The 17,476-nt window shown below is 55.9% G+C and overlaps 1 protein-coding gene across 1 annotated transcript in view; it reads right to left on the bottom strand.

Moving 5' to 3' along the window:
* Positions 1–17,476, bottom strand: part of PARD6G (par-6 family cell polarity regulator gamma) — a 91,250-nt gene that overhangs the window by 33,891 nt on the left and 39,883 nt on the right. The gene's annotated exons all lie outside the window — the stretch shown is intronic.

Raw genomic sequence — 17,476 nt, 5'->3', positions numbered from 1 at the left:
TCCGGGCCCTTGGAGCCAGGGACAGCCTCCATTGACAGAGGGGACGCTGATGCTAGAGGCCACAAGCACCTGGGCACAGGACACGAGGAAGACCTGCTCCTCTGCTAAAGTGAAGACGTCACTGCAAAAACCCCAGATCTTCCACTCATTTGTTTACTCATGCTCTCACTCATTTAAACAATATCAGGTGGAGTGCTCAATGCCACGTGTTGGGGGCAGAATGGATCAAGTAGATTAAATAAACTAGAGAGAAAGAAAATGCCCCTGTAATCCGGCCCCCATCACGTCACAGTCTGTAATCCGGCCCCCATCACGTCACAGTCTGTAATCCGGCCCCCATCACGTCACAGTCTGTAATCCTGTCCCCATCACGTCAGACTCTGTAATCCTGCCCCCATCACGTCACAGCCTGGAATCCGGCCCCCATCACGTCACAGTCTGGAATCCGGGCCCCATCACCTCACAGTCTGGAATCCGGGCCCCATCACCTCACAGTCTGGAATCCGGCCCCCATCACGTCACAGTCTGTAATCCGGCCCCCATCACGTCACAGCCTGGAATCCGGCCCCCATCACGTCACAGTCTGGAATCCGGCCCCCATCACGTCACAGTCTAGAATCCGGCCCCCATCACCTCACAGTCTGGAATCCGGCCCCCATCACGTCACAGTCTGGAATCCTGTCCCCATCACGTCACAGTCTGTAATCCGGCCCCCATCACGTCACAGTCTGTAATCCGGCCCCCATCACGTCACAGTCTGGAATCCGGCCCCCATCACCTCACAGTCTGGAATCCGGCCCCCATCACGTCACAGTCTGGAATCCTGCCCCCATCACGTCACAGTCTGGAATCCGGCCCCCATCACGTCACAGTCTGGAATCCGGCCCCCATCACGTCACAGTCTGGAATCCGGCCCCCATCACCTCACAGTCTGTAATCCGGCCCCCATCACGTCACAGTTTGGAATCCGGCCCCCATCATAGTCGGTGCCCGTTTCCCCAGACTGTTTCATGTAAGAAAGCATGTGTCTATAGTCAGGTTTCAGAGAAACAGGACCAAGGGCATGGATATAGCACATGGGAAGCGCAGCTTCATTTTGGGAACTGGCTCAGAGTCAGCGGGGGTGAGCTGGGAACCAGGGCAGATGCTGGTGAGATTCAGTCCAAGTCTGAAGGCCTGAGGACCAGGAGCTCAAGTCTGAAGGGAGGAGAAGATGGTTGGTCCAGCTCAAGGAGAGACAGAAAAATCGGATGTCCACCCACAGGGAGGACAGCTCTCCACTGGGTCCACTGATCTACATGCTGGCTTGTTCTGGAGATGCCCTCACAGATACGCCCTGCCGAGAGGGGCTCTGGTCAGGGGGATGGCACTCCTCCTCCCCCTGTGAGGACTGGGACCGCCCCTGACCTCCTTTCACCTCAATTACCTCCTAAAGACCCTGACGCTGGGGTTAGGGCTTCATCGTGCGGATCTGGGGTGCAGTGCCATCCACAGCGCATGCTGGCAGCTCACAGCTTGCTCCTTTAATCTGCTGTCTGCCCAGGACAGACCCCTCTTAACTCTGTAATGGTTTCAAGGGCACTCAGAAAGGATGTGCCTCTGTTTGTCCATTTGACCCCTAAAACTACTCTCCAATGAACATCCATGTGTACCTAGAAGTCGGGATGCTGAGCTGTGAGCTGCTCTCAAGCCTGTTTCTGTGAAGGCTCCACAGGCCGTGTATCTGACTCCAGTGACCCCACTGCCCACCAGCACCAGCAACCAGCTGTGATGTGTTTTGGTGAGAGGACAGTAAATCCCAACAGGCTTCCTGGAGGAGATGCTCTGGAAGGACTGGTTTGTTGTTTAGGCTGAGGGTCTGTGGGGAGGAAGGGCCTAGAACATGGAGGAGATGACAGGAGCCACATGTCATGACAAAGATAGGAGGTCAGGGGGGGTCAGAAGGGATGTGGGGGCCTAAGGGACACTTTTTATAACTGACGGAACTCACGTTTTACCTGGAAAGAATCTGTAACAGAGAAAAGTATGGGAAACAGGAGGGAATGATGGCTGAAGGGACCGGAGAAGCAGGATGTCAGAGCAAGGTACCTGCCCAGACTTAAAGTGTGTGCCGCAGTCATCAAAAAAAATGAGATCTTCCATCTGCAACGATGTGGATGGAACCACAGGGTACCGTGCTAAGTGAAATAAGTCGGAGAGAGACAATTATCATATGATCTCACTCATCGTCGCATTTAAGAAACAAAACAGAGGATCACAGGGGAAGGGAAGGAAAAATAAGATGAAATCAGAGGGAGACAAACCGTAAGAGACTCTTAATCATAGGAAACAAACTGAGGGTTGCTGGAGGGGAGGTGGGTGGGTGATGGGATAACTGGGTGATGGGCATTAAGAAGGGCATGTGACAGAATGAGCACTGGGTATTATGTAAGACTGATGGATCACAGACCTCTATCTCTGAAACTAATAATACATTATATGTTAATTAATTGAACTTAAATTTAAAAATGCAAAAAAAAAAAAAAAAAGGTCTTTAGGTAACCCTAAGAGTGGTGCTGGTTGCCAGTGAAGCCAACCATGTGATTAGAAGTTTGGGACTCTTCCCAACCCCTGCCCAGCGAAGGCACCAGGCCTGGAGATGGAGTATAATTACCAAATGGCTGGTGATTTAATCAATAAAAAAATAAATAAAGTGTGTGCATAAATGCATCACATTTTTCCTACTGTCTCCACCTGGAAAAATTCAACACACTGAGAAAACACGCATGGACACACCGATACATTAAGTCTGAACATAGAAAATGTGAGAATTTTTCAGAACCAGTCATCCTACTTATTAAGTGTACTTCCTACTCCCAGCAAAACCGAGAACAAAAATGCCCCAAACCATAGAAACAGCAGCTGCTCTGGGCTCCCAGTGGCACGCAGGCCCCGGCCCAGAGAAGAGGGCACGTTAGAGTGGCCTGGGGTGGGAGGACGCGGGAGTGGAGACTGGCAGGAGATACGGGAATTCATAAAAGCACAGGCCAGCCTCACAGGCTTCTCCTGCTGACACTGCCCCTTGGAAGGCAGATCCCACACACAGGGGGAGCCAGGCCCCAAAGCAGCTCCACGGGCGGGAGCGAGTGTCGACAGGTGTCACACACCGGCCGTGGGGGAACCGTTATCTGAGTGAGCAGCCCTTCACTGGGCCCCAAAAGTGCAGGAAATAAGCACAGGCTACATCCCAGTCCAGTGAAACAGCGTGTTTTGCCTCAGACGTAAACAGTGACTTTTCTGTTTGATCACCAGGTAGTGCTGAGATCAGCCCAAGAAGCCACAGGAGCACACACAGCTGAGCGGGAGTGAGGTGCGGAGATCTGAAAGAGGTGAGCAGGCAGCATCAACGTGTCACATCAAACTGGGCCAAGTACCCAGGGATCTCTTCGTTATTTCTGACAACTGCAATCATCTCAGTAACCCCCCACCCACCCAGCGGAGCACCCGGGCCTGCCCAGGGATCGGGGTGGTGAAGCCACCTCCGTGAGCTCCGTGGCCTCTCAGGGTCCCACCGGTCCCTTGGGCTGCACGCCGGCAGGACTTCTCCAGAGCCTTCCGTTCTCGGGGAAACCGGTAAGCCCACATGCTGACTCCTCACTTGCCCTACAGGCTGGCCTTTGGGCCGCCCCTCCCACAACAGGCACACACAGGCTCCTGGGTCATCTCTGCTCTGGGAGGGTGGGGCTCTCAGTCGGCAGGAGCCGGCACGACCTCTGGTCATGCCCTTCTGGAAAACCAAAGGGTCTTTATCTACAGGGGGCACGTGGCAGAAAACAAAAGTCAGTCTTGGGAAGAAGCAGTGGGCTGGCTTTTCTGTGCTGCCCAAAAGGGACGTGGATCTCAGACAAAAGGGGTGAGGGGCACTGTTTGCAGAGCCTCTCGGGCATCCAACGTGATTCCCTTCAGCGTCTTTCCCTGAGCCATTCTGTCAACCCTGAGAACCAGGCAGCCTCTCCTCTCCTTGTCCTCGGCCCCATCCCTTCCTAATTTCCGAACAGCCTTAAGGGTTTACACCACTTGCCCCTCCTGCTGGGAAGCAGTGGATGAGCCAGAAGCAAGAAGGAAGAATCCAATCTGGGTGGACCATTCATTAAGAACGTGCAGAGTCAAGGGAAAGAGTCAACCACCCAATTTCCTACATTTTTGCAGAAGCCACAAAGGGGAGCTGATTACAAAGCCCCAGCTGGAACTGGCCATTCCTGCCTCGAGCCCATGTGGGCGAACGTATCTCCAAGCCTTGAGGCATCCAGCCCACAAGCCTCTAGAAGGGAGGGCCTGGAAAGATGACTATAGGCATGTTTTTTTAACTAGAGGGGAACATTTTTACTTGGTAATCCCTGGGAGCTGAAATCACTCAGGTGTGTCTCAGGGAAGCAGCCGTAGACACACAGCGAGGCTGGGGCAGGATGATATCATCCATGCACAAGCCTCAAACTGCACCAACACGCCCCCACCCACTTGGCCTGGCGCGGGGAAAATTCCTGTTCTTGCCAGGGCTGTGACCTGCGGTCGGCAGGTCGTACCCCCCAACACCCCTGCAGAGGGCGGGCAGGAGCCGAGTCCCCAGAGATGCCACACTTCCCCTCCCCTGTCCACAGAGACAGGTCTGGCTCTGGAGTCTCCTCCTCCCGCCTCTGGGCCTCTGCGAATGCTCAGCTGCTGTGCCAGCCGTGGTTCTCGGCAGGACTTGGATCAAAGGGGGAAAAGCCAGCCAGCAGCTGGGAGTGGAGCTGTGGGGTTGTGGGGTGGCCAGGGATGAGCGCAGGGCACCCCAATGGCCTGGGGTTCACCGCTGCCCCAGCCCCGTAGGGCTGCCTCTGCACACTGCTTCCCCCCCAAGGCAGCGCCTTCTCACTGGATAAGAGAGCTCAGGGACAAACACCTGCGTGGTTCCCTTGCGTGTTTAATGGCTGCCCTTGAACCCTGATGGTCTCGTTACCATGAGGCGTCTGCGGTAAGGCACCTGCCAAGCCCAGATACTGTCCTGTTGAGCAAATGGTTGGGACAGCACAAATTCCAAAATGATCCTACAGATGGTTACGTTTTAGTTAGAAACGCAGCTCTAACACAGACGCTCCCATCGCCGGACATGGAGGCAGGGTTCCTGGCCCCCGGCTAACGACTCTGGGAGAGACAAACAAGGGGGGGGGCGGTCTGGCTGGGCCTCTCCCCGTGGACGCAGGCAGATGTCGGGCCACAGTGCCCACTGTGACTCTGGCAGGGATAAAAGTCGTGCTCGAGAGAAGTGAGAGCCCAGTGACTGTGCATGAAGGACACGAAGGCCCAGCCTCGCGGCCCCACAGTCAGGGCTCCGAGCCTGCTCTGCTCTGGAAGGTACAGTCCTGGCTGACCTGCTGGCCTCCCACTCCTGTGCAGGGAGTTCCCGGCAGAGTGTGGGGAGGAACAACAAGGAGGCACAGGCAGCAAGCGGACAGTGCAGCGCTCCGCTCTCTACCTGAGGCAGCGGGGCTCTCACCCCACGTGGGCTCCCCAGGAGTCCAGAGAGGGGGAGGGACCCCTGCACCACAGTGTGCTCCCTGGCCACCCTGGCATGGCTGGGCGCTCTCTGGAAACACGGACGCCGGGCCCTATGGACACTGATCTAGCCAGGCTCTGGGCGGGCCCAGGACTTAGCGTCCTATTCTCCTCAAGCTTCCCTGTGAAGTGAACGCGCAGCAGAGCTGGGAACCACCCCAGTGGCTGGGTCCTGCGAAGGACCACCTCATTGTAAACCAACGTGTCCCCATCACACCACAGTGACGGCGTGCTCAGCATGATGGGGACTCCTGAACCCTGTAAGAAGCAAGACTGGTCTAGCTCTGGCCTGTCCCCTCAGCATATGTTGCGCATGCCTGAGACCAGGGGGCCGGCCTTTCCTGGGGAAGCAAGACCCTTGGCCTGCAAGCCCAGCCCCTTCCTCATCACAGCACAGGAAACAACACGCGGAGAACAGCCACAACTCACCCTAGAGGTTCCCGACCCCAGGGGACACGTGGTGGCGATGGAGACCCCTGTGGCTGTCATAGCAAGGGTGCTGCTGGCATCCCGTGGGTGGGGGCCGGGGTGCCCACAGTGCAGAGTTGTGCCTCCTACGGTGTCAGCAGTGCCCAGGGGGCAACGCCTGATGCACACGTTTCCAGCACAGATGCCGCTGCCCAGGGGCCTGCCTGAAACTGGAGGAGTAGCCTCTGGGTCACACGAGAGGACAGCGTGGGCCTACGGTGTCTGCGTGAGGTCGGGCTGCTGCGAGGGTGCAGTGCAGGCGGGGCCTTCCAGGTCCTGACCGGGCGGCCCCGCTGGGACCCTATGTGGGTCTTGGTTCTGGGGTGCCATGGTCTCGATGCCTCACACCGGCTGTGTCCTGCACATGCCCGAGAAGGATGGCAGGCCGGGGCACCAGGAAAGTGGGTGAAATGTTGCCATGAGCACCAGCGAGCCCGTAGGCCACCGGAAGGTCTCCACTACCTCTTCTCTCTGCTCCGAATGTGCAGGCAGGCACACCCCCTTTCCCCAAATTCCACAGTGTCTGACCTGAACTGCATCTGGAGAACCCTCCTCCTCCCTGCACTCCTGCAGCGTCTCAGGACACTGGTGCTCGGGGGCCCTTCTTCAGCTTGGAAGGGACTACGGGCCACAAACGGCACGGGCCAGAAGACTGGCCAGGCTCCTGTGGGCACTAGAAATACCAGGTCGTGGGGTGGGAGCCGGGCAAGCAGACCGCCTGGGGCCGGCTGGCAGCCAGTTCTGCTTCACAGCCCTCATCCCAGGCAGGATGTCCCCATGACAGAGGGGCCACCGCAACGCAGACCTGGGACAAGCAGACCTGCGAGCATGGCCAGAGACGGGCAAACCTGGACGCTGTCTGCAGAGGAAGAGCTGGCTCCGGCAGGTGTGTGGCTGTCCTCTGCCCTAGCTGGGTCTCTGGGAACCCCAGTGCACACAGCGGAACACACGGGGCCCAGGGAGGAAGCAGCCTTCAGGACGCCCCTGAGCCTGGGCCCTCTATGAGGGTGTACCCCCAGCCATCCTGGGTTCTGACAGGGGACCTGGAGCTCCCACTGAGCCTCCTGGAGAGGTTCCCCTTCTTCCACCCCTGTGTCCTCACCAGGGGTCTGACTAGGGCCCGGGCCCACAGCAGGATGGAACGGAAGGCTGGGCCGTTCTCCTCATTCTGGTGTGGCCTCTACTGGGAGCTGCCTTCTGCTCTAGGTCCTCCCGACAGTCTGGCCTTGCCCCCCACCGTGGAACAAATGCGGGAAGCAGGCCCTGGCTGAGCCATCACAGTCTTGCTGTGCAGGCCAGTCTGTGAAGTTGTCCAGTGAGCTGGACATGCGAAACCAGAGCTGGCCTAGCCTGACAGGACTTGCACTCTTAACAAGGCCATGTGCATGTCGCAGGTGGGAAGCCTGTGTGGAGCCCAGGGCTCTCACACACCAGTATCTGCCGCCCCCATCCTCACCTGTGCTAGGAGGGAAACAGGCAGGGAGTCCTGCCTGCTGCTGGGCTTGTCACCAAAGCACTCAAGGTCCTTCTGCATCCACTGTGTGATGCTGCCTTTGACCCTGCACTGCTGTGTCCCTCTCCCCAAACGCCTGGTCCACCTCGGAAGCCTCTGCTAAGGGGCTCAGAGAAATGGCAGGCCTGCTTTCCACTCCCATTTGCACTTGAGTCAGGGGTGACGCCCGAGGAAGAGGTCCTGCTCTAGGCTCTGGAACTGCACTTAGAAACTACTAGCTGCCACTGATAACAAACACATCGATTTGTCTGCTAATAGCTCAGGAATCAGTCTTGACACATTTTGATGCCTCAACTTTAAACTTATTTCTAATAACATCTGAAAAGATGCACTAAAAATTAATTCCCACTTTAAGGTAATGTTTTTGGCCAACGTGTTCTGAGAACAAACACAAACCACATAAAGACGTCTAGCTTTCACAGGGAAAGATAGGCACTAACCCAACCCTTTTCTCCATCACCTAGAAATCACCTGGGAGGTGATAAGCAGCCTTAGTCCATTCTGCAGAAGCTGGAGGTGCCCTGTGCCAAAAAGCTGAAGACACCTGGCAGCCAGCAGAAACCTCTCCGCAGCCTGTGGGCCAGCGGGGTGGGGTCTGTGCAGAGCAGGCGTGGGAGTCCTCCCTGGAGATGGGCCTGCACCCCCACACCCTCCTGCAAGTTCACCAGTGGAAGGAGCCATCTGCAGGGAAGTCAAGGAGGAAATGAGAGCTGCAGGGGGGCAGAGCCGAGGAGTTCCGTGAAAGTAGCCATGAATGAGCATGGGGCAAAGCCGCTGTCTTCCAAAGGTTCCTGTAAAAACTAAAGACAAACAAGGGCCAGCATCCTTCAGACAATTCTTGCCGGCTCTGGAGGCACAGGCTGCAGGCTGGGTGTCTGCACGGAGCAGTGCCCCAGAGAAGCCCACTCACTCACACACCCCGAGATCCTGTGTCTCCATCCCTGTGCTACGAGTAACATGCAGGAACCCGCATTCCTCTGCAGACATTCTTTTGGCTTGAGCTCCCGGCCGGTCCCCAGGCCACAAAAGTTGAATTTAGTAAACCAGTCACAGTGGGCTTTCTATATCAGAACCAGCCTCGATGACTTCTTACACAACTTTTAAGTAAAAAAGAATCCTCTAAATAAAGCTGAGGTATAAAGTTAAAGTTCTCCGAGTCAGGAAGTCACCTCATACATCCTCGTACAGACTAAAACTCTAACTCCAGGGATGTCAGCACTGCAGAAAGAGCTTGAACTCCTGCTTTTATGGACTTTTTTGGGTAAACGTTAGTGCTTGTAGCTCTGTCTTCCTTGGTCCTTTTTATTTCTCAAACAAGGTGAAATTAAGAACTGGTCCCTAGGGGCATTTAACCCCCGAATAAGAAAGAAACACTAGGTCTTCAACCCGACGAACCCACAGCGAGTCCCCCTCCAGGCCCGAACAGGACAAGGACGTCGTATTGGGGTTTCTAGCAGGGCAGTCAGCGAAGAAGAGGACAGAAGCAGCACTCAGCTGGGAAAGGGAAGAGTTAAAGCCACCCTCAAGTGGGACCTCTGGGCCACGTGGCAACTCCACATGTACCCTTTTGAGCAACCGCCCAAATGAATGGAACCCACATGTCCACACAGAAGCATGTTCACACATGTTCACGGCAGCCAAAAGGTGGAACCACCCAAGTGTCCACCAACTAAGGAATGGGTGAACAGACTGTGGCCCCTCCACGCACGGAACAGTATCTGCCACAGAAAGGAACGCAGCACGGCCACGCGGCTACCCTTGAGGAACACAGGGCAGAGTGAAAGACGCCATCACAAAAGGCCACATATCGCACGACTCCAGCTACGTGTAACGCCCAGAACAGGCAAATCCACAGACAGAGAGCAGACGAGTGGTTGCTGGGGAGGGATGACAGAATGGGCACCAAGTTTCTTTTTGGGGTGATGAAAAATTCTAAAGCTGACTTGTTCCTGGTTGCACAATTCTGTGAACATCCTAAAAACCACTGAATTGCACATATGAAATGGGCGAATTATGTGATACATAAATTATATCTCAATAAAGTCTTTATTCAAAAAACTGTACTGAAAGATAACGTGGTCCCTTCCAGGTCTGGGGGAACAATAGGTCCCACTGGCCTGACAGAGCTGCAGCCTCAGCAGAACGCCTCTTAGTGGTCGGAGATTTGCCAGTGACCCTTGGGTTCCCCGACTTTTCATCTTTTGTCCTTCCCAAGTGAACAAACACTGCTACTGAATTAAACCACACTACCCAGTGCACACGGCAGGCTATCCGGGTGCATTCGCGTCTCCATTTCCACACATGCTTCCCGTCCCTGGGATGAGGGTCTTGTGGGAGCAGGGACAGGGCTGCCACCCCGAGACGGCAGCGCAGGAAGCCCTGGCTGACGGCAGACCCCCGGTGAGGTGCCATAAATCACAACTGCGCAGGTCTCTAGCGCGTCTCCAAACACAGAGGCCAACCCCTGTGTTGAAAGCTCTTCCTCCTCCTTTGTCCGAACAAACCTGGAGCTCTCAGTCATTCCAGACCGTTCCATCCCAGCTTCTGTGCAGGTCTCAGGGGCCACAGTGAGGACAATGGAGTTTGTGGAGGAGACAGCAGTATTTGCAGGGTGATCACAAACGTCCGTCAGTTTCAGCCCCCAGGAGGACAGGCGCGCGGCAAGACGGACCCCTCGTTAGCGTAACTCCGGTGATGCGTCACAGACACTGAACCTTGCTTCTCAGTAATTTGCCAACAATAGCTCATTACCTCTAGCAGCACATTTATCGGATAAGCAAGTGAGAAGCAAGATGGTCTCCATTCTGTACGAGGCAGAAATCGCGGTGCCGCCGTAGGAGTTGACCCACGTCCAGAACGAGGGTCAGAAAACAGGAGACCAGCTGCGCCGTTGACTCTGCAGCCTCCACTCGAGTGATGCCTGCCGCCTGCCGCCTTGGGCAGCCCTGACAGCTGGCGCCCTCCTCACACCCACGGGGAGCAGCGTCCACTCAGCTGGCGAGACTCTCCCTCCCGGTAGCTGGTGGCTGGGGACCTCACGCCCCTGGGTCGCAACCATGGTCAGGTTCTCTGCGTGAGCAAAGGCACAGCCAAGATCTCAGCAGACGAGCCGTCTGCCGGTACAGCGAAGACAGGGGCTATGCCAAGAAGGTAAACCGGACGAGACGGCCGGGCTTGCTCCCAGGGACCTGCTGTCGCTGTCTGCGCTGGGTTCTGGGGCTGCCGGCCTCCGGTGCCTCGGGCGCACCGCGGACACTCAGAGTCTGACACGAGGCTGGCTGTGAGTCTACATCAGGCCGTCTTCTTACCCTCCCAGGTTCTGCTCTGGACTCAAGGGAACGATTCTTTCTGATCTTTTACTGGACACTCAGATGGTCTGTGATGAACTGGAGGGTCCCAGGCAGCCTGGACGGCTTCCAGGAACTTACTGCACTAGTAAAAGTCTAGTGAGTGCTGGTTTGCTTTGCTGGTGTAATTAATTCCCTTGAGCCCACAGGTGCAAAGCCACAGAGTTTCTACTTACAGATTCATTTCGAATGGATTATATCCTCAGAAAGTGTTTTAACTTCTAACACGTTAGGAAGAAGTGATTTAAAAGCAAGTATTGATGAAAGTAAACGAACGTTGTCTTTCCTATCTTGCTAAACTTGGGAGCCAGTTACCTGTCAGGTCATCCTGAAGCAAAATCACTCCAGACACATACCAAAGACCCTGGGTCCCAACAGGACGCACACGCACACACATGCACGCACACACAGAGACGCATACACACATGCACACACATGCGCACACACACGTACATATGCACACATGCGCGAGCAGATGCATACACACGCACACACAGATGCAGAGATGCACACATGCACACATACATTACACACACATGTGCGCACAGATGCACACACATGCACATACACGTGCGTGCACGCACACATGCACGGAGATACACACATGCACACACATGCGTACACACACGTACATATGCACACATGAGTGAGCACAGATGCATACACATGCACACACAGATGCACACGCGCACACATACATGTACACGCACACATGTGCACACAGATGCACACACATGCACATACACGTGCGTGCACGCACACATGCACGGAGATACACACATGCATGCACACTGCACGTGGACGCATACACACATAACAAGCATGCACACACATGAGCACACGCACGTACACACACCCTCCAACCCCGGGCAACGGCTCAGTCACATCTGTAACAGAGAGCTAACAAGTATTTCACTGCAGCTGCTGTTCCTTCACTGTTCTAAACATAACATAAAGTGGGACACCTAGGCGGCTCAGCCGCTTAAGTATCTGACCCTTGGTTTCAGCTCAGGTCGTGATCTCAGGGTCATGGGATTGAGCCCCATGTTGGGCTCCTTGCTCAGCACAGAGTCTGCTTGGGCTTGTCTCTCTCCCTCTCTCTCTGCCCTCCCCCAACTCATGCGCACTCTCTCTCTCTCAAATAAATAAATAAATAAATAAATCTTAAAAAAAAAGTAACATAAAATTTCACCTCCATCCTTAAAATTGGCTTCATGGTCAATGTCTTCTCTTCTTTTCTGGTCGTCCACACCAACGTAAAAAATGGAGGAGGAATCGAATTAAGAGTTGTTCTTAGGGCTTCTTCTGTGGATGCAGGATGACAGCCCCCAAGTCTCTACACACCAGGTGCCTCCAAGTGAGAGCTCAGTGTGGAAGTGGGCTTCACTGTTCTTGAGTTTTGCTCCAGAGTGGAAGGAACTTTGTCCCATAGATAGGACACACGTGATGGGCTGTGTGAGGACTGTGCACATGAGGGGCCCGACCAGCTGTGGCAGGGGTGTGGTTTGCCCTCAGGGGGGTCCTGGGGTGCGTGCACCCCACCTCCTGCACCCACAGCCCCATCCCAACTACCCGAGGGGGCCACAAGAAGGGGAAGGAGTGGCAGCCGCTGACATGACGCGCCCCGATGTGCCAGGTGCCGTTCTGAGAGGTCTGATGGGTGAAGACCTTGATGTACAAGAGAGATGAACAGAGCTGCCCAGGGCTGCATGGCTGCTGAGCTGAGAAGCTGGGGCTCGCCCTCCTCGTGGTCCCCTCCATGGCTGACGCAGGAGAGGGAGGACAGGGGTGGCTCCCACAGATCGAGACTCAGAAAAACTCAAGTTCTGGGAGCTGATCTCAGATGACAGACTTCACAAAAAGTACTCAGAAGCAGAAGTGGGTGTCTCAGAGCCAGTCAGGCCCTCCCCGCTTAGAGGGCTCCTGCCCCTCCCGAGTCCGCACAGCTGTGTCATCTTCCGTCCCTGACCCAGACTCAGGAACCATGGAGAAGTGGGTGTACGTGCTCCCACGGCCGCCAGGGGCCCAGCTATGACCGGCACATGGAGCTGGTGTCCCCCAGCCTGGCTGGGACACCTTCTGACACTCAGAACTGATGGTCTACGCACCTGCTCTGCCACCCTCTTAAGCTTTGTTCCAAGCAGGGCAGGTAAGGAGCCACTGGCTCTGCCTTAGCCTACCGTCCGCGCACCGCATGCCCCATGGTGAGCTATAACCAAGAGCACAGTCTTGCCTCAGCAGGCCCACCCAACTGTGCTGGGGGCTGAAGCGGCTCAGGTCCTGCCCCCAATCCCCTCTCCAAGAAGGAGCACCCTCTGTTTTCCAAATGTTGTTTGTGGTGTAGGAGAAAGGAGCTGGGAAAACAGAGAGGAAACGAGAAACCCCAATTTCCAATGAAATGGCAGGACCGATTTCCCACGGCCTCTCAGGAGCCTGTCTCAGGAGAAGGCTGGCGTCCGTGCCGGTCGCTCTGTGCTGGGATTGCCAGGGCAGACAGCCAGCTTGTCTGACACGCGTCCAAGCCTGGTGGGGCTACTCCGGGAGTCAGGGCTGTGTGCAATCGCTGCAGCTACGTATCCCCAGTTCACGGGGGTCTCCTGAACACGGAGCGGTTTCAGGCGTTCAGCTGAGGCTGCACCAAGTCAGAGACCACAGGAGGCGCTCACCAGCTCTGCCTTCTCTGAGACGTTACTTAAAGCCTCACAGGGTCACCGGCACCTCCAAGGAGGAGCCGGACCATCCACGTGTCTGCCCTCCTGGCCCTGGCTGTGCTTCTGCCTGTACTTACCGGACATCATGGCAGTTACCAGAGAGGACGACTGTAATCGAAACAGCCGAGAATAGCTGCTGGCAGGGAAGCCCATACTTAGAGCAGACCTCCTTCCGTGCTTCTCATGGCTGGTGTTCAACAGTCTGGGCTTGGCTGGCGCGCCGGACCAACCACCCTCCTTCCTTTCAAAGAGGATGGCAGGAGCTCCAGAGAGGCCTGTGGCTGAAGCCCCTTCCTGACTCCACCAAGGGCCCCAGCCCTGCAGGAGCAGCCCTTCCTAAGTAGAGGGTCACTGGGCTAATGCCTCTGTTCCTCTGAGCCCACCCAGAAGACCCCAATTCCTGTTGTCTTCCATCTCTGCGCACGAATACCGGCGAGAGCCCCACCCCCCCAGGGCACCCTTTCCTACACCGTGCTCAGGGGTAGGGTTAGGTGCCCCTGCCCTCTTTCCTGGAGAGACACAGCTTCCCAGGGTTCCCCTCCATCCCAGGGTTCCCTTCTCACCTCCGTCTCCTTCTGGAGGGAGGGGGCAAAGTGCCAAGAATTCAACTCGTGTTAAATGACTGGACGGAGGCTCCAAGCCAAACGCAATGATGCTTCAAGAAGACGTTTTAAACAGCTGGACGGAGACATCACTCGGTATGTGATTTATCTAGCCCAGTGAGCAGCTGAATGTGTGCAAACCAACAGTTTCTGGTGCATTCCAGCACCACTACTGCCGAATTCCAGAACATTTCTTCACCCAGAAAGAAACCCCAAACCCAAAGCCACTCTCCACCTCCACTCAAGGTTGTGATTTTTGTGATTTCATTTAGTTTATGTACCTAGAGCCTATTTATGCAAATACCAGCAAATGGGAACACAGATTCTCATCCTCTCATTCTGCCACAGAGGGCAATGGAGCGCACACACTGTTCTTATCCAGTGTTTTCCACTTACTATGTCTTGAAGACCCTGGCTTTTAAGAACCAACATGTCATCCTCTCAGCATTTCTAAGAAGCTGCCCAGCACAGCAACAACCATCTAGGGCAGGAAAGTGTTCAGTGGGGTCATCCACGGTGGGCAGAGCACGCGGGCCGAGAACCACAACACGCATCCGCCTACCATCCAGATGTCTCTGTCCAAAGGGATTTGCTGTCCTAGGCCACCGCCTGACGTTTCCGCCTCAGGCGAAAGGAAATGCTAACCTGTGTGCCGTTCGGCCTCCACACTGAGGGCTCTCCCTCATCCACAACTCCAGCCGTGGGAGGAAACACCAGACCAACGACATTGGAGGCAGACCTGGCCTCAGACTGGACCCTGACCCTGGCGGCTCCCTGGGGCTCAGGTTTGTCCTTTGTGAAAGGGACAGTGCACCCCCACCTCCGTGGACTTGGGGAGTGGTGGGTAGGGGGAAGGGGTGCTGTGGGGTCTGTGGGCCATGACACGCCACCTTGTCTGTGACGGCTGCACAGGCCTGGGACCCTCATCGGCCCCTGCAGCCCACCCAACAAAACCACTGTCCGCACACAGGAAATAGGGCCCGTGCATGCCTCCTGTAACACAGACCCAGAAGCTGCCTGATTCCCACGAAACACACAGCACTTCCGCAGGCCCTCACCCACTGTCCTAGGAACGCCTAGCAGTCACCACGCAGGCCACGCAGCACAGGGACATCTGAGCGCTAACTGGGTCTGCAGCAACAGGTGGAGGAAGATGTAAAAGCAACAAAGGGTAAAGAGGGCGGATTTCAACTTCAGAAGCACCTGGCAATCAGCAGGAATCCCCCCTCCCCCCAGTAACTCTCCCTGCAGACGGCTCCTTAAACCTGCAGCATCACATGAGGGTCTGTTTCCTCACCTGTAAGTCAGGGGCTGGACCACATAACCCCTGGGCCTACAGCAATGTCAACTTCCTGTGAGCGCTCGCCAAGTCAGTGTGTCCGCGCACTTGGTGACGGTGGGGGCGGGGCACGCTCGCCAAGTCAGTGTGTCCGCGCACTTGGCGACGGTGGGGGGGATGTGCTCGCCAAGTCAGTGTGTCCGCACACTTGGTGACGGTGGGGGGGGGGCACGCTCGCCAAGTCAGTGTGTCCGCGCACTTGGCGACGGTGGGGGGGACATGCTCGCCAAGTCAGTGTGTCCACGCACTTGGTGATGGGGGGGGGCACGCTCGCCAAGTCAGTGTGTCCGCGCACTTGGCGACGGTGTGTGGGGGGGCATCTGGGAGAGTAACTCGCTAGAGACATAGTTTAGATTAGGAAACCTTGCTCCTGGTGGGGGTTCACTTCCTCATGCTGACAAACCAGTCCCCCAAACCCCGAATCCTAAAGTTGGTCAAAGGTCTCTGACCCCACCCTGCTGGTGACTCTGAACATTACAAGTGCGCGCTTCGGGACAAAGCCCCTCTGTGCAATCACGGAGGGTCCTGGGAGATGCTCAGGGAAAAGGTGAGAGGGCGCTCTAAGGACAGACGGACAGACCCCAGCAGAGCGCCCTGTCCCAGGGCAGGTGCTCCCGCAGGCAAGCAGCATCGACACACGCTTTCTTGGTGGTCTCTGAAGCCGACCTCTCCACTGAGGTCACACAGGGATGGGCAGGGGCTCACGGAGAGGCCTCAACCAAACGTCCCCCCCAACCGAAGCCAGCGTGGGCCAAGGCCGAGGGGAGAGCAGACCCCAGCTTCTCTGACACACACGGTCCAGCAATGCCAGGGGAGACAGGATGGAGGCAAGGATGGTCACCAGCCCCAAACCTCGCCATTTTCCTGCACTTGGGTCTGTCAGCACAGCCTCCGGGCTTACTAGGCACAGGGAGGGAGCTGTGGAGCTGGGCTGCCACGAAGTCTCCTCACCTGCGTCCAGAGGTGAAAGGAGACTTGTCTGGAGGGAAGCACATCTGCAGTGCTTTGTTGGCGGACTGGCAGAGAAGCCCTGCAGCCGTCAGGGGTCTCCCGCCCCAACACATAAAGGCAGCACAGAGGCTGCCATCGCAAGACAACATACTTCCCAACCTGGACTCCTCCCAGAGCAGAGGGTCCTGAGCCGGTGGCACACAAGGGTCGGGTGACCAAGTCTTCCGAGTCACCGCTGATGCCCTGAAATGTCCGGGGGGTTAGGGAGGGTGCCTCTTCCTGGGGTGACCTGAGACTCACAACACGCAATCCAAGAGACACGGCCATTACCACCAGCCTTAGGTCTTGGCACAGTCTGTGTGTGAGACCAGGTGTGAGTGACCAGATGGAGGAGGGCCACAGACACTGTCTCTCGGGAAGGCCCGGGCCTCTGCAGGGACATGGTGACTCCATCAGCAAGTGACAAGGTACTTTCGGGAAAAGTATACTTTCTCACCCATCTAACAAGATGATAGATGGACATCAGACACACACAGATGTGCTAAAGGAATGTATCCAAGCAGACGAGACTTGAACTCACCCAACACGTAAGGTCTTAACGGGTACGGCTTCAGCTGGGAGGCTGGAAAGTTCAGGGGACCGGTGGTGACCGTACAACAATGCGAATGTACTTGGCTCTACTGAGCTGTACATGTAAAAGTGGTAAAAATGGTAAATTTCATGTTATGGATGTTCTTCATCGATAAAAAAAATTAGCCTTTATCATTGGTCAGTACATACTGTGGTAACACCCCCTTCAAGGTCAAACTGCGCACAACACTCCCAAGCCAGCGGGAGGGGGCTGGGCAGGCCAAGGGGGTGCGTCCCGCACCTGCACTCCCAAATCCTACTGTCGCCTCATCCCAACTCTGCGTGCATGTGCAGAAAGCCACAAAACGGCTCGGGGCTTGGGAGAAGACCTGGGGTGCCGG

The sequence above is a fragment of the Ursus arctos genome, unplaced genomic scaffold (genome assembly GCF_023065955.2).
Source record: "Ursus arctos isolate Adak ecotype North America unplaced genomic scaffold, UrsArc2.0 scaffold_17, whole genome shotgun sequence".
In the NCBI taxonomy this organism is placed as follows: Eukaryota; Metazoa; Chordata; class Mammalia; order Carnivora; family Ursidae; genus Ursus; species Ursus arctos.
Note: the sequence above shows the minus strand (reverse complement) of the source record. Positions and strands in the feature narration are given on the sequence as shown.